This window comes from Aquarana catesbeiana, linkage group LG11 (genome assembly GCF_042186555.1).
Source record: "Aquarana catesbeiana isolate 2022-GZ linkage group LG11, ASM4218655v1, whole genome shotgun sequence".
Classification (NCBI taxonomy): domain Eukaryota; kingdom Metazoa; phylum Chordata; class Amphibia; order Anura; family Ranidae; genus Aquarana; species Aquarana catesbeiana.
Genome location: NC_133334.1, coordinates 62,677,534 through 62,695,922, shown reverse-complemented (window position 1 = coordinate 62,695,922; position 18,389 = coordinate 62,677,534). Strand labels below are relative to the sequence as shown.

At 40.7% G+C, this 18,389-nt stretch overlaps 1 protein-coding gene across 2 annotated transcripts in view; it reads left to right on the top strand.

Moving 5' to 3' along the window:
• ELP4 (elongator acetyltransferase complex subunit 4) overlaps window positions 1-18,389 on the top strand; it is a 480,195-nt gene that overhangs the window by 218,943 nt on the left and 242,863 nt on the right. The window lies entirely within an intron of this gene.

Genomic DNA, 18,389 nt, shown 5'->3' with positions numbered 1-18,389 from the left:
TCAGTGCTTCAGTTTTAGAGATGTTTAGCTTGTAGTTACTGAAGTGACCGAACCTGTCAATCTCAGTGAGTATTGATGGGATGCTAATATGGGGCTTTACCATACAGATTAAAGACAAGTGAGGTGATTTGGTTTGAGTTAATATTTGAGCATATGCCCACTTTAAAGAGCATTTACACCACCTGCACTGCACTAATTTGTGTTATGTCCATTGGTGCTGTGCAGTTCCATTAATATTGAACGGCACAACAATACACCTCCACGATGCAAGTATTCTGTGTGCTGCCCTGCTCTGGACAAAAAGTGCAACTGGTGTAATTATTTCATACATTGCAGCCAACTAATTTTAAAAGGGCTACGAAACACATCAAGCTACAACATGCCTCAAAAAACACAAAAATAGACCACCGAGAGTGCACTAGAGAACGAAATGTGTAGGGAAGAGCTAAGAGTGCTGACCTCACACCACTGCATGATCTGGCATGTGGGACCCCTGAAGATGTGCTAGAGCGTGAAACACATTGGGCGGAGCTAAGAGTGCTGACATCATGCCGCTGCATGGTCTGCAGGTCTTGGCTGAATTTGCAATCAAAATAATTAAAAGTTAAAGTGTTAAAAATGCAGGCAGGCTTTTAATTGCAAAAGAGACATGCTTTGTCTCTTCTGCAATAGATCATTTACCTGCTTGTTCACAAAATCAGTGTGTGTATATATATATATATATATATACAGTATCTCACAAAAGTGAGTACACCCCTCACATTTTTGTAAATATTTTATTATATTTTTTCATGTGACAACATTGAAGAAATGCTACTTTGCTACAATGTAAAGTAGTGAGTGTACAGCTTGTATAACAGTGTAAGTTTGCTGTCTCCTCAAAATAACTCAACTATCAGGAACCATGAATCAGACCGAAACAGAAGTATAGTTAAATCACACTTGTTTAATAATAATAATAAAAAGGTAAACCGAGTAAGCGTTGCCAAAACAAGCCAGAGTTCAGTAACTGGATCGGGTAGTCAGCCAACCCAATGTCAGAGAGCCAGAGATGAACGTAGTAGTACAGCAAGCAGGATCAAGAGCCAAAAGGGACACCAGCCGAGCAAGTCTTTAACAGGAACGCAGGAGAATGTCTCTGTGATGTTGACAAAGGCGAAGGTAGAGATGAAGTGAGCTGGGACGGCTTTAAGTAGGCAGGACTGACGAGCAGAATCAACAACAGCTGGGTAACTGTGGAGAGAGATGGGAGCTGGCAATTAGCTGACAGCTGAGCAGCCAGCTCAGCTGTCGGAAGGAAGGGCTGAGCCCAGCCCTGACAAACACACAGCCAATAATGTCTAAACCGCTGGCAACAAAAGTCAGTACACCCCTAAGTGAAAATGTCCAGATTGGACCCAAAGTGTCAATATTTTGTGTGGCCACAATTATTTTCCAGCACTGCCTTAACCCTCTTGGCATAACCCTCAGAGCTTCACAGGTTGCCACTGGAGTTCTCTTCCACTCTGGTGGATGTTAGAGCCCTTGCGCTCCTCCACCTTCCGTTTGAGGATGCCCCACAGATGCTCAATAGGGTTTAGGTCTGGAGACAAGCTTGGCCAGTCCATCACCTTTACCCTCAGCTTCTTTAGCACGGCAGTGGTCATCTTGGAGGTGTGTTTGGGGTCATTATCATGTTGGAATACTGCCCTGCGGGCCAGTCTCCGAAGGGAGGGGATCATGCTCTGCTTCAGTATGTCACAGTACAGGTTGGCATTCATGGTTCCCTCAATGAACTGTAGCTCCCCAGTGCCAGCAGCACTCATGCAGCCCCAGACCATAACACTCCTACCACCATGCTTGACTTTAGGCAAGACACACTTGTCTTTGTACTCCTCACCTGGTTGCCGCCACACACGCTTGACACCATCTGAACCAAATAAGTTTATCTTGGTCTCATCAGACCACAGGACATGGTTCCAGTAATCCATGTCCTTAGTCTGCTTATCTTCAGCAAACTGCAGGCTTTCTTGTGCATCACCTTTAGGAGAGGCTTCCTTCTGGGACAACAGCCATGCAGACCAATTTGATGCAGTGTGTGGCCTACGGTCTGAGCACTAACAGGCTGACCCCCAACCCGGCAACCTCTGCAGCAATGCTGGCAGCACTCATACGTCTATTTCCCAAAGACAACCTCTGGATATGATGCTGAGCACATGCCCTCAACTTCTTTGGTTGACCATGGCGAGGCCTGTTCTGAGTGGAACCTGTCCTGTTAAACCGCTGTGTGGTCTTGGCCACCATGCTGCAGCTCAGTTTCAGGGTCTTGGCAATCTTCTTATAGCCTAGGCCATCTTTATGTAGAGCAACAATTCTTTTTTTTCAGATCCTCAGAGAGTTCTTTGCCATGAGGTGCCATGTTGAACTTCCAGTGACCAGTATGAGAGAGTGAGAGCGATAACACCAAATTTAACACACCTGCTCCCTATTCACACCTGAGAGCTTGTAACACTAACGAGTCACATGACACCGGGAAGGGAAAAGGGCTAACTGTGCCCATTTTGGACATTTCCACTTAGGGGTGTACTCACTTTTGTTGCCAGCAGTTTGCACATTAATGGCTGTGTGTTGAGTTATTTTGAGGTGACAGCAAATTTACACTGTTATACAAGCTGTACACTCACTACTTTACATTGTAGCAAAGTGTCACTTCTTCAGTGTTGTCACATGAAAAGATATAATATTTACAAAAATGTGAGGGGTGTACTCACTTTTGTGAGATACTGTCTATATATATATATATATATATATATATATATATATATATATATATATATAAAACATATTTACCTTCTCGACTCAGAAGATGGTATTACCACCTTCGGTAGAAATTACTTATCGTAGGCATTTGGTAAAACTGCCCATCAGTTTCTGACATCAACACAGGGGTTTTTTTGGTGATTCCTCTATGCAAAATTTCTTCAATTACAAGATGTTTGTAGGTTTTTCTTGCATAAATTACTTGTTTCAAATTCTTCCACATTTCTATGGGTTGAAAATCAAGGCTTTGACTAGGGAAGTTCATAACTCTATATTTCTTCTTCCTGAGCCCCTTTCCTGGTGGATTTGCTAGTGTGCTTCAAATAATTATTACGGTATATTGAATGGCCCACGGCTATCACATGGTACCTGGGCCAAACAGAGCACCCTGTACCATGTGATTAGCTATAACCAATCACAGATCACTAGTGATCACAGCTGTCATGAATGGGTAACCCATTTAAGATGGTTGTAACAGCGAAGTATAAAAAAAAATTTAAAAAATCCCTCCTCACCCCCTCAGGGTAGTACAGTATTACTATGGTGACAGTGAACTGTTCTGATGAAAGGTTGTAAGGTTGTGAAAAAATAAAAACAATGAAAAAAAAATGTTTAAAAAATTGATTACATTTTTTTTAACGTACAGTGTCCCTGATAACTCTCACATCAATCATATGATAATCCTGTACTGCACTGGTGACAGTATGTAAAAAAAACATTTTATTAAATTTCTTCATTTTCAAGAAAATTATGTCAAAAAATTACAACTTCAAAATACTCACCATGCCTCTTACTAAATCCCTCAGACTGTCTCCATTCCAAAAGGGGCGATTTGGGGGGAATTTGTACTGTCCTAGCATTTTATGGCCTCGAGAAATGAGATAGGCCGTCAGTACATCAGGACTTATCAATTTTCAAATATACAGTGCCTTGAAAAAGTATTCATACCCCTTGAAATTTTCCACATTTTGTCAAGTTACCACTAAAAACATAAATGTATTTTATTGGGATTTTGTGTGATAGACCAACACAAAGTGGCACATAATTGTGAAGTGGAAGGAAAATGATAAACTGTTTTCAAAATGTCATACAAATAAATATCTGAAAAGTGTGGCATGCATTTGTATTCAGCCCACTTTACTCTGATCCCCCTAACTAAAATCTAGTGGAAACAATTGCCTTCAGAAGTCACCTAATTAGTAAATAGAGTCCACCTGTGTGTAATGTATTCAGTATAAATACAGCTGTTCTGTGAAGCCCTCAGAGGTTTGTTAGAGAACCTTAGTGAACAAACAGCATCATGAAGGCCAAGAAACACTCAGACAGGTCAGGGATAAAGGACGTGCAGCACTAGGAGTCAATCAGGTGTGCTGCAGTGTGACAGAGGACATCATCAGTGTTCTGGTGGTCCTTTACTATCTAATCACATATTCAGGACAAGGAGCCGACCAAGCTGTATTGCATAACAGTAGCTGTGTAAAAAGTGTATAAGCTGCACCAAAAATCATCTATCCATAAAAAATATTAATAAACAGTGAGCAGCAATTCTTTTGTGAAACACAATCACAAACCATGGATAAAAGAAAAATAAGAATCATGATAAATGTAAAGTCCATAAGTGAACCCATATAGATTATATTCATCTGTGTGAAGTTGTCCACAAGCAATGTGATGATGAATCAATCTCTAAAGTAGCAGTGTCCATCATCCATCACCAAAACCTGCAGTGAATCCACCACCAGGTGTAGAAACTGCTTACCAGCTCCTGTGGACCCCTTATAGGAGGTTGGTGTATGCCTGAGGCTTAAAACCCAGCCAGGGCCTTTCTCCTCATCTCAGGGCTTCTCCACACTTCCAATGTCACTCAGTAAGTTGGATATTAGTTAGGCACCAAAAAAAGATCAAAGGCTCCACGTAGTATAAACTCCTTGATGGGTTTATTAAGTAACACTTATCATTCACAGCAGTAAGTAAAAAAAGGACCTTAAGTTTAGTGTGTTGGCCAGCACACAACCAAACAAACCTGTCTGTCGGGACACGAGAGAGATGGTGACGTCAGCACGTCACTCTGCTCTACGTCTTTCATCACAAATGAATATGATGAATATATTTTTATTATATAACTGTAGCTGTGAATCGTCAGGTCTCTAACCTGGCTGCATTGCCTGGCAAGGCTGTGTAAATCTTAAAGTGGTCTAAAGGCTCAAGGTCTTTTGCCTTCATGCATTCTACATGGCAATGCGCATCATGTTTGCGTTACCATTCATTCGCATCTGCCTGTTTCCGAAATCACAGCAGCCTGCACACTTTGCTATGTGTTTCGAAAATGCGCAGCAATGTATGTCACTCTTGCGTTACCATTTAGGCTGTGTTCTCATTTACGTGTTTCCAAATGCAACCAGCACAAAAAAACCCACACTTTGTCGTGCGTTTTAAAAACACATAGCAACACGTGCGCTGCAACCCGCTCAAAAGCGCGCACTTTGCCGCACATTTTGAAAACGCGCATTAATGCACATCACACTTGTGTTATCATTCATTTGCATTCAGGTGTTTACAACTGTAAACCAACTTGCAAGAAAATGCATGCTTTGATGAGCGTTTGGAAAATGTGTGGCCTGCTTGTATTATCATTCGTATGCATCTGCATGTTTCTGAACACACTGCAACCTGCAATAAAAACGCATGCTTTTCCATGCGTTTCAAAAATGCGCAGCAATGTGTGTCACGTCAGTATTATCATTTAGGCTGTGTTCTCATTTACATGTTTCTAAATGCACAGCAACCAGCAAAGAAAAGACATGATTTGTTATGTGTTCTGTAAACAAACGGCAACGGGAGTCACATTTCCATTACCATTCTTGCACATCTGTGCATTTCCGAAAATGAACACCATGCTATGCTTTTTAAAAATGTGTGACAACGTGTGTCATGCTTGCGTTACTATTCGTTAACATCTGCACATTTCCAAATGCACAGCAACCCACAAGAAAATGTATGCTTTGTCGTTCATTTAGAAAATGCATGGCAACACACAGTGCTCTTGCATTACCATTCGTTTGCGTCTGCACATTTTGCAAGCCACAAGAAAATGCTTGCTTTGCCATTCATTTAAAAAAACGCGTAGCAACATGTGTGTCACGCTTGCGTTACCATTTAGTGTGCATTTGCATCTGTGAATTTCCAAACAAGCAGCAACCTGCACAGCAACCGTTCGCTTTTGCTGTGCATTTTGAAAATGCGTGGCAGTGCACGTTGTGCTTGGGTTACCATTCGTTCACATCTGCGTGTTTCCAAACGTAGGGCAGCCCACAAGAAAAAGCATGCATTTTCTGTGCATGTTCTAGTGCTACTTTGGGGCATTTATTGCATGTAGGGAAGCCCATTTACAGTGCCTTGAAAAAGTATTCACACCCCTTGACATTTTCCACATTTTCTCATGTTACAACCAAAAAAATAAATGTATTTTATTGGGATTTTATGTGATAGACCAATACAAAGTGGCACATAATTGTAAAGTAGAAGAAAAATGATAAATGGTTTTATTTTTATTTTTTTTTTACAAATAAATATGTGAAACGTGTGGTGTACATTTGTATTCAGCCCTCCTGAGTCAATACTTTGTAGAACCACCTTCCACTGCAATTAGAGCTGCAAGTCTTTTTGGGGATGTCTCTACCAGCTTTGCACATCTAGAGAGTGACATTTTTGCCCATTCTTCTTTGCAAAATAGCTCAAGCTCTGTCAGATTGGATGGAGAGCATCTGTGAACATCAATTTTCAAGCCTTGCCACAGATTCTCAATCGGATTTAGGTCTGGATGTTGACTGGGCCATTATAACACGTGAATATGATTTGATCTAAACCATTCCCTTGTAGCTCTGGCTGTATGTTTAGGGTCGTTGTCCTGCTGGAAGGTGAGCCTCCGCCCCCCTTTTGCAGACTCTAACAGGTTTTCTTCTAAGATTGCCCTGTATTTGGCTCCATCCATCTCCCCATCAACTCTGACCAGCTTCCCTGCCCCTGCTGAAGAAAAGCATCCCCACAACAGGATGCTGCCACCACCATGTTTCACGGTGGGGATGGTGTGTTCAGGGTGATGTGCAGTGTTCGTTTTCCATCACACATAGCGTTTTGCTTTTAGGCCAAAGAAGTTCAGTTTAGTCTCATCTGACCAGAGCACCTTCCTCCACAAGTTTGCTAAGTCCCCCACATGGCTTCTCGCAAACTGCAAACAGGACTTCTTATGGCTTTCTTTCAAAAATGGCTCTCTTCCTGCCACTCTTTCATAAAGGCCAGATTTATGGAGTGCACGACTAATAGTTGTCCTGTGGACAGATTCCCCTACCTGAGCTGTGGATCTCTGCAGCTCCTCCAGAGTTACGATGGGCCTCTTGGCTGCTTCTCTGATTATTGCTCTCCTTGCCCAGCCTGTCAGTTTAAGTGGAAGGCCATGTCTAGATAGCTTTGCAGTTGTTCCATCCTCTTTCCATTTTCAGATGATGGCTCGAACAGTGCTCCGTGAGATGTTCAAAGCTTGGGATTTTTTTTATAACCTAACCCTGCTTTAAATTTCTCCACAACTTTATCCTTGACTTGTCTGGTGTGTTCCCTGGCCTTCATGATGTTGTTTGTTCATGATGGTTCCTTAACAAACCTCTGAGGACTTCACAGAACAGCTGTAGTTATACTAAGATGAAATTACACACATGTGAACTCTATTTACTAATTAGGTGACTTCTGAAGGAAATTGGTTCAACTAGATTTTAGATAGGGGTATCGGAGTAAAGGGGGCTGAAGACAAATGTCAATCTAGTCAGTCTATAGCAGTCTTCACAGAGTGTCACATGGTACAAAGCCACAACTAAATCTATAATATTAGGGGATCTGCAGGCAACTGAGCAACATGGTACAGAGATATGATCTATGCTGGGATTGATAATTCCATTCAGTTCTAGTGAAAAGAAAGTTGGAGTTTAGCTTTAATTTGTAAATTAAGCATTTATAGGGAACTGTATCAAACGCCGTGGCGAAAATCCAGATACACCACATCCACAAGCATTCATTTATCCAGATTTCAGCTTACTTCTTCATAGAATGTTAACAGGTTGGTCTGGCTAGAATGATCCTTCATAAATCCATGCTGGTTACTACTAATGATACTCTTTTCATCAGAACATTTTTGGATATATTCCCTTATCATCCCCTCTTCCCTCTAATAGTTTACATACTATTAATGGTAGGCTGACTAGTCTTTAGTTTCCAGGTATGTATCTTACCCCTTTTTTTGGAGTATTGGTACCACCTTATCTTTTCGACAATCAGCTGGTACCATTCCAGTATCTAAGCTATCTTTAAAGATTGTGAATAATGTATTGGCTATAACATGCTATATTCATTGAGGACTCACAGGTGTAAGCCTTCTGGTCCTGGTGTTTTTTTTCACATTGCGTTTTTAGTCTTTTTTGAACACTGGCTTCTGTTAGCCAGAAATGTATATTCCATTTTGTGTTACTAACCATAAAGTCTCGTTTGTTATACTCCTCCCTGTTTTCTTTAAAAACTGAGGAGAAGAATGTTTTTAATAAAGTTACTTTCTCTTTGTCACTTTTAACCAACTTTCTAGTCAACATGTGGTATGTGACATAAATACATATCTGTATGAAGTATTTGTAGGCTTACCTCTATGAGCAAAAGCAATATGAATAATGACTTACAGAGGTATCAAAGCGCTATTGTGCAAGTATAATGCATATTGGAAAAGATATATATATAATATTGTTTTTTCTTCTAAAAACATTTTTAACAAAAATACATGATCCTGCCAGTGTTGCAAAATTGTCACTTCCTGTGAGCTGAACTGAAAACACAAATATCTTCATCTAATTTCTTTAAACTTCTAATCCCCCATGTAATGTAGATGAAGAGAGGAAAACGTGTGATGTCCAGCTATGGCTTCCTCCATAGAACAGCTGAATAAGTGAGCCACTAGAGCTGCATGATTCTGGCCAAATTGAGAATCACAATTATTTTGCTTAGAATAAAGAGCACGATTCTCGCAGCGTAACATCATCTTTCATACTATACAAAAAAATTGGGCTAAGTTTATTGTTTAGTTTTTTTTTTTAATTCATTAAAGTGTATTTTTTTCCACAAAAATTGCATGTGAAAGACTGCTGCGCTAATACAGTGTGACATCAAATATTGCAACACCCACCATTTTATTCTCTAGGGTCTCTGCTAAAAAAATATATATAATGTTTAGGGTTTCTAAGTAATTGATTTTAACTTGAAACCAACAAGTTTATACCAACAAAGCCGGGGGAATGCCCAGGAAAAAATCCAAGCCTACTTACCACCAGCTCGCGGACAACCAATTAACCTGTCTAACAGTATGCGTTAAAAACAGGGGTTTAGTCCGCACGCATTTGCAAACGCATGCGTAAGCCACAGAGCCTCATCACGGCACCCTGATATCTGTGGTCCTAACACTAAAATATGAGTGTCCCCATAGTGGAGGCACATAGGTTCTGATGGATAAATGAGGGCAGGTGGACTGAAGGGGAGCCCACCCCTTCTTAATGGTACAGGAGAACACCAAACACCATGCAGGTAGCACAATGGCTGCAAAGGTGCTGGTGCGTTGCTGGACCAATACACACACCAATGTGATCACAAAAAACTTGCCACCACCCTCATTTATAGCTTGACACCAACAAGTCTCAGAAAAAGGTTTAGCCATTAAGTGGTTAAACTTCCCCTCATTTACACATCGAAGTTCATTCCTTTGATCTAAATGACAAAAGGTTAAAATGTTTATAGTTAGCTCAGCGGCTGAGGAATATTGTGATACTTGGCAGACTGCACGCTTTTTTTGACAGCTGTCGGCTTCAGCAGAGAATTCTCTGCATAGAAAGAATCCGGAAAATGCTTTCTCAAGATCGCGAGGGGGAAAATATTGCGATCTTGATTGTTAACGATTAATCGTGCAGCTCTAATAGCCACCAAGGGACAGGAAGTGGTATCTATAGGATCACCAGTTGAAAATAAAAGGAAAAAAAGCCTAAAAAATTAAAAATAATGCAACCAACCACATCTATGGACTAGTAAGCTCCAGGATAGATTTTTTTTTATGGGTTTAGATTTGTTTAAAAATGTAAATAAACTGAGTATTTACATGGGATTGCATGTCCTAGATCAGAAACTGCTAATCTGTCGATCTCATTGAATTTTTGTGAGTATTTCCTCTTACTGTACTTTTATTTTGGCACAATAAAATGGCTGCAAGCAAAGGCGTCTTTTAGAAAAAGCAGGTTTTCAGTGTTTATCATACACATAAAAATAGACAAGCACGCAACCCCCAACAGGATAGCTGAAGACGGGAATGGTGACTTAGCATTACTGCATGCTGCTTATTCATTCACACCAACCTTTTAACCCTGAAAAAGTATGCGGTGTTCCTTACTATGTGTGCAACTTGTGAGTCCTTATTATGCTCTTGCTTGGGGCGATGGATTAGCTGAAATTGTCAGTGGCGGCTGATTGGGAGGCTGGATCGGGACCCTATCACTGCAGGGCCTTTATAACACATTTCTTGGCTATGTGATAGCACAGCCCTAGCAAGACGTGTGATAGTGATCAGCTTCTGTCCGTCATACCACATAGCAGACACCAGTAGTCACACACCTGTCAGCTAAGGGTGATTGCTTTTTTTTATAAAGTCAAACTTTTCACCTTTTTTTCCTAATTACAAGGTCATCTTGTCTGTATAATGTTCAGCTTTTACATTCCATTTCACAGTAGAGACTCAGAATGTTGAAATACGTGTTTTTTAAGGTTTAATAGGGCTCTGCGGATTTAATAATTAAACTAATGTAACATAAAATTACTGAGGTTGTTTATGAACGTCAATCTGATTCCAGCATTAAGTTTCTATCATGCAGTAGAAAAGATGCCAGCACAACCTAATTTGATGTGGGCAGTATTTTTAATAGTACAGTTCAGTAATACATCTCAGTCATGTTTCTTAAAGGGTTAATTCACCTTTTCAGAAAAAAATGAAAAGGAGAACTAACTCCTTACAGCCTGGTCCCCGCTTCACTTACCTCTGTGGGTAATTAGCTGCCAGTGCCCACACAGCTAGTGCAGCATTCCAGGGATTTAAAATCCCTCTCTCCCCCTTCTTTCTGCAGGGTTTCTGGGACATATCAGAGCAGTTCTCTGTGCTGGTGTTGACAAATTCAGAATTTCTCCAATCTGTCCTGAAAACCCTACAGAAAGAAGAGGGAGAAGAGTGGGAATTACCAATCCCTGGATGGCCATGGGCGCTGACAGCCCATGACCTACCGAGGTAAGTACAGCAGGGACAAGGGGAGGTTGTAGGGTGTTGGTTCTCCTTTTCTTTATTTTTGAAAAGATGAATCCACACCTTAAAGTGGAGCTGAATTTCAAATTTAGGTCCACTTTAAACAGCTAGGAATCCTTAAAATAAACTTACCACGTGCTAGAATGGGGTGATGACCAAACTCCGTTTTATAGGAGGTCAGCATAGTCTTCATACACTTTGTCGAAAGACTATGCTGATATCAACTACAGTGTATAGCTGCTGCAAAATTAGATCTGACCTAATTGCTAGTCTGTTCCAGTGACGGTTATCAAAGGTAGGATTTATCATTACTTGGGGAGATTTCCTCACACTCCCTGCAGTGTGTACAGGGCAATTACAGTAAATGAAATTATTCCTAATAGGACAAAGATACCAAAAACACATGACAGGGTTCTTTACTCATTCCTTACTCTACCCTAAATTAAAATAAATTAAGAAGCCGGTGAGTTACCTGCAAACCTCTACCCAACATAAAATCCTAATGGTCTGATGCTTTACAGGAAATCTCCAGTTGATACTGCACGTGTCTGTATCTAGTCCTGTCTTGGAACTATCTAGTATGGACAGTCTACTAAGAGCACCAAAGCAAATGTCCAAGAGTATAACTTATTTTAATGATAAAAACTGGTTAACAGCAAAAAATGTACAAAGCAACCAATGTGTTTCGGAGGTCAGACAAAGTTACGCTTCTTCAGGGCTCTTGTTTAAAATGATGGAACTTTGAGGGAGTAATAAAACACCTCAAACGATTGTGACATAAAAATCAGCTTTATGACACAAGGTGTTCCATGACTTGCACACCACAAACAAATTATCTTTGGTTGCTATACCATCTCCAGAATCCTATCATTTGAGAGCCCTGAAGAAGGAGACGTTAGTCCCCATAATGCATTGCCTGGTATGTATGTTTTTGCTGTGAAACAGTTTCTTCATTAAAAAGAATTTAGACTCTGATGCCGCGTACACACGAGCGGACTTTTCGACCGGACTGGTCCGACGGAACGAGTCCGGCAGACAATTCGACCGTGTGTGGGCTTCATTGGACCTGCAGCGGACTTTTTCGGTTGAAAATCTGACAGAATTTAGATTTGAAACATGTTTCAAATCTTTACGTCGGAACTCCGCCGGACCCAGTTCCTATTGAAAAATCCGCTCGTCTGTATACTAGTCCGACGGACAAAAACCAACGCTAGGGCAGCTATTGGCTACTGGCTATCAACTTCCTTATTTTAGTCCGGTCGTACGTCATCACGTACGAATCCGTCGGACTTTGATGTGATCGTGTGTAGGCAAGTCCAATCGTTTGGAAAGTCTGTTGGAAGTCCGCCGAAAGTCCGTCGGACCAGTTCGGTCGAAAAGTCCGCTCGTGTGTATGCAGCATTAGACATTTGATTTGGTGCTGCTCATACTTGGATTTTGACTTCTGTTCCTATAGGCTGTCCCCAATTTGTGATGAGCTGCTAGAGATATGGTGCTGAATGATCATTTAATGCACCTTTGGAAAACATTAATCCAATACCTTGTTTTCAACTTTCTTTGGAACGACTTAGGGCAGTGAAAAAATTTTGAGAGATTTCCACTTTAACCTAACTCCCAAATTCTTAGCTTTAACCTCCTGACCTTTTGATTCTAACCCTGACTGACACTGAGGGTAAAATAGTGAATTGGAGAAAAGGATAGGAGGTGACACTGATTGGCATACATTAATGCTGTATCATGTATTGGTACAGACTTACAGACATACCCTGTTGTCAATGTGTGTAATGCTACACTAGTGTATTTCAGTACATTAAAAAATAAAGAAAATGTAAAGAAAAACAGTAGTAAGACCAAAGAAAAATAAGCAGATAAAATAGTAACACGTGCAAAGATATCAAAGTATATATATTTCTCTCTTTGGTTAGAATGCTTCATATGAAACCATCTATAGAAATGAACCCAAAACTACTAAAAATGGAAGTGAAGAGAATAAGTAAAGCATATGTAAACTCATTGTTTATTTTGGTTTCTAGGTGTGTATTATGTATTTCATTTTTTTTTTTTTAATTTTTTTTTGTTTAATCCAATGGATTAAACATTGGATTAAATCCAATGGACAGACATTACATTTTCTAGTAGATTGTGATCCGGTCTGTTCTGTTACTGTAAGTGAAATATTTTGACCAAATTTAAGTCCAGCCACTGTGATAATGTAAAGCCCCCTAGGGCAGGACTTATACTAAACACTATGCTTCTGTACCCATCATCTGTACCCATCATTAGTCACACCCCCTGGCCAGATTTATGCCTATTGCCATGCAGTCAGTGACACATGTTTTCGACACCTAGATTTCAACTGATTGCCTGGCTTTACTTTCTCTATTCTATCTGAGAAACAGGATGGCAGCACCCCATGGGGGAGTAATTGGTTTTAGAGACAGAAGTAGAGTCTTTATTCACTAATTAAGTGTTGGTGAATTGTTTATAAGCTGGATAGTTAGAACTTAGCAATGATTTCTGTAAACATTGGAAAAGGAAATGGTTGATTTAATGGGAGATTAGACAAACTGTTAGTAAGATACAAGCAGTGCTATATCCAGTGTTCTGAATAACATTTATATTCAGCAATTCCTATGCTGGGGCTAAAGTAGGCTTTAAAGTAGAACTGTGGCTAGGCTATAGACCTTAACTAGCAATAATTGGGTAAACAGGCCTTTAATGACCTTTGTCACCGCAGGCACTGTGGAATAATTCATCTGTTTTTTTCATTCATTTGGTTTTTTCAGCAGCTCTGCTTCCTCTGCTCTATGTTTACATTAGATTTGTAGGTTGCAAGGGTGTTGATTCACTGCAAGGAAGCTAAGCTGCTGAGGGAGTCCAGTGAGGTTAATCTACTAAAACTGGAGAGTACAAAAGCTGGTGCAGCTGTGTATGGTAGCCAATCAGCTTCTAACTTTCGCTCATTCATTTAGAGCCGGTTCACACTAGAAGCGGTACGACTTGCAGGTTGCCTCACTGAGGCGACCTGCACACGACTGCCACGGCGACTTGCAAAACGACTTTGTACAGAACGGGAGGCGACTTGTCAGGCGGCTAGGTCGCCTGACAAATCGCCCCCGTGTGAACCGGCTCTTAGGCTTTGGCAATGAAACCCAGAAACTGGTTTCTATGCACAATTGCACCAGATTTTGCACTCACCGGCTTTAGTAAATCAACCCTTTCTGCTCTAAAATTTGCAGCCAAATAGTAAGAGCTATAAGTGCAATCTGCAACTTTTAAGGATAATCTGGGAAAGATAGCGAGATGCTTAATCATATTGGTTTATATTTCAGTGTTGTCTTCTTTAAGCCTTGTCTCTAAACCACAGACACCCAATTTAGATTCAATACCTAACTGGGTGGAATACTGATCTTCAGTTGTGGTTGTATGCCTACAGGGCAACTACTATTGCTCTATAAATTCCCCCTGACCTTCCATTCCTAGTCTCTAGGCTAATCTAACCTAGAAACCCCCACTACCCATTAAAAATGTACCTCTCCATTTGGGACATGCTGTAAGAGCATGGCTCTATTTATGTACATTACTGAATTACTGTAAAGGCACAGCCGACTCCGTAGAAGATTTTATCTGCCACTGCCCCAAAGAGGTAAATATGCTGTGGGCGAGGTTTGTTCTACAGTGCCTTGAAAAAGTATTCATATCCATTGAAATTTTCTATGTCTTGTCATGTTACAACCAAAAACATAAATGTATTTTATTGGGATTTTATGTGATAGACCAACACAAAGTGGCACATAATTGTGAAGTAGAAGGAAAATGATAAATGGTTTTCAAATTTTTTTACAAATAAATTTCTGAAAAGTGTGGTGTGCATTTGTATTTAGCCCCTTTACTCTGATACCCCTGATTAAAATCTGGTGGAACCAATTGCCTTCAGTAGACACCTAATTAGTAGAGTCCATCTGTGTGTAATGTAATCTCAGTAGAAATACAGCTGTTCTGTGAAGCCCTCAGAGGTTTGTTAGAAAAACTTTGTGAACAAACAGCATCATGAAGGCCAAGGAACACACCAGACAGGTCAGGGATAATGTTGTGGAGAAGTGTAAAGCAGGGTTAGATTATAAAAAAAATATCCCGAGCTTTGAACACCTCACAGAGCACTGTTCAATCCATCATCTGAACATGGAAAGAGCATGGCGCAACTGCAAACCTACCAAGACATGGCCGTCAACCTAAACTGACAGACTGGGCAAGGGGAACATTATTCAGAGAAGCAGCCAAGAGGCCAATAGTAACTCTGGAGGAGCTGCAGAGATCCACAGCTCAGGTGGGGGAATTTGTCCACAGGGCAACTATTAGTCATGAACTCCACAAATTTGGCCTTTATGGAAGAGTGGCAAGAAGAAAGCCATAAGAAGTCCCATTTGCAGTTTGACATGACATGACAGACATGACATTTGCGTTGACCGGAAGTGACACCGGGTCCCGCAGTGCGAGGTGGGGCAAAGTTCAGTGGCTGGAACGCACGCCACGCGTGGCTCGCGGCAAGACTCACTGTTTTTGCCGTGTCATTATGCAGGGTCCTTTTTTATTGGCTTCTTTGTTTCCTCACGAATATTTGGGCTTACGTTTTTTGAACTCCACCCATTCAGTGACTATATGAAGGGGAGCTTCTGTCTCTCCAGCAGTATATGCAGACCTTCCAGTACGTAGCGGACCATTGCAGTACATCAATTCATTAGTACATTGGGGTAAGCTAGCTTATTGGATTACTATTTTTCTTCCTTTTTTTTTTTTTATTTGTGTCCCTATTTGGCTACTTACAGTCTCTATTTTTGTTTTTTACATACAGGCAGCAATTGCCTTCCTAATTCTTGGATATAAAACTACATCCTTGCTGCTAACCCATGTACTTTTTTTGACCCACTACGATAACAACTCAGGGCTCAAAACCTCATGGTTTTTCTACTTTAGTATCAGTCCTTTTTTATGTTCGGCTCTCTCATTCATTCTGATGCACATGGTCCAATATCTTGCATGTCTCTGATAGCTTTTAACAGTATAGCCAGAATGTTTGTTTTGTACCATGATCATGATTCATGATTATTACTAGAACCCCATGCAGACCAATTCCTTGGTAGTGGGGGCTTTTTGGTCATGCATGGGATGAGATACTCGCCAGGTCTTATTATACACTAGGACACGTTCCCTTGAATTGTCTCCTGGCTCCTGGCCTTTTTGTAAGTGTTCTGGTGTCTGAATATCCTTATCTTTTAATCCACATATTGTGAGTTATACTTAGATAGATGACATGTTACTTGTATATGTATGCAGCAATTTTTGATTGTATGTCATTGATTGACATTTATCCTGTAGAGTCCATTCATTGTACTCCTAAATAAAGAACCCCCTGAAGAAGACTCAGCGAGTTGAAAAGTGTAGGGGTCCCTTTGGGCTGTCATGCTTTTTTGCGGAATGGAATTTTTGTAATTTCTTGTTCATCACATGTAACATGCAGCTTTCATTTGTATAATTTTTTATTTCTATATTGGTTTTAATTGTATGTATAAATAAACTTTTCTATATTTGATAATAACATGTGTTCACATCGGTGCCTTTAAAGTCCCCTCTCAACCTTGCTTTTCTTGATTCAGTATTGGGATGTGGCATCTTTGACATTTGGACAGTCTAGACATTTCTGATAGATATTTTTCTGGAGCCAAATACAGGGAAATCTTAGAAGAAAACATGTTAGAGTCTGCAAAAGACTTGAGACTGGGGCCGAGATTCACCTTCCAGCAGGACAACGACCCTAAATATACAGCCAGAGCTACAATTGAATGGTACATAAAATCACAATAAAATACATTTACGTTATTGGTTGTAACATGACAAAATGTGGAAAATTTAGGGGGCATGAATACTTTTTTCAAAGCACTGTAGGTTAGCTTCCTTTAGGGAGCTAGAGAGAAGGTGCTGGGGGACTTTAAAAAGAATGAGTGGCGGCAATTTGTTGATCCAGATAGAAAATCCCTAAAGGCTCCAAAGGCTCTATTTATAAAGCATAAAGTGGTGTGGCCTTACTACAATCATAAGGCTGCTTTAAGAATAAAACAAACAAAAAACAAAAGAAAAACAGGAAATATAAAGCTGAACAAATGGCTTGCCATTCACAGTAGTGAATGAAAGAAAAAATTAACCAGAGGAGTGGAGCCTTGCCATTTATAAAGCCAACCCAAGTGGCTTGCCATTCACAATAGCAAATCAAAGAAAAAGACCTCATGGATGGTTTTTAAGGGAAACCCCACAAAAAATATGGCTTGCGGTCCTCCACAAATTTCATACCAGACCCTTAGTGCTATGGTTCAGAAAGGGGGTTGGGGGAGCACTTGCATCACTTCTCCCCTTCCCCTTTCATTTCTTGGCCTGCAAGGCTGCATGCTCAATTAAGGATCTGGATAAGGGTGCAGGGCATCAGGACATGTAAATATTAAGTCTTTATGGTCAGGTCTTATTTTCAAGTTTTTTATTTTCTGTAGGTGCAGGTGCTTTAACGCCATTTCTGTATGTTTGCCAGGTCTACAAATCTACATACAGATATTGAATTACTCATGTATTGGAGTTTGTTAGCACCAAACAGAAACAAGAGCCATTTTGGTTCAGCAAGATACTTCAAAATCAAGATTTAAAGCAATATTAAAGCCTTCTTACCTACTCTATGCAATGGTTTTGCACAGAGCAGCCCAGATCCTCCTCTTCTTGGGTCCCACGCTGGCACTCCTGGCTCCTCCCTCCTGCCAGATGCCCCCACAGCAAGCAGCTTGATGTCGGGGCACTCAAGCAGGCGCGCTCCAGAGCTGCGGCTCTATGTATCCATTCACACACGGATCCGTGGCTCAGCCCCGCCCTCTCTGTCTCCTGATTGGCTCACTGGCTATGGTTGACAACAGCAGGAGCCAATGGCTGCTGCCAAAATCCAATCAGGAGTGTGAGTCCCTGGAGAGGCAAGGCTCTCGTGGACATCGCTGGAACAAGATGGGGCTCAGGTACATATTTGGGGGGGGGCTGCTGCATACAGAAGGTTTTTTACCTTAATGCAAAAAATACATGAACGTAAAAAAACCTTGTGCCTTTATAACCACTTTAAATGGCTTGGCAAAATACACAGATCAATTTAGTTCTGGTTTGTACAGCTTCTAATGTTATATGTGCTTGTGTATTACTA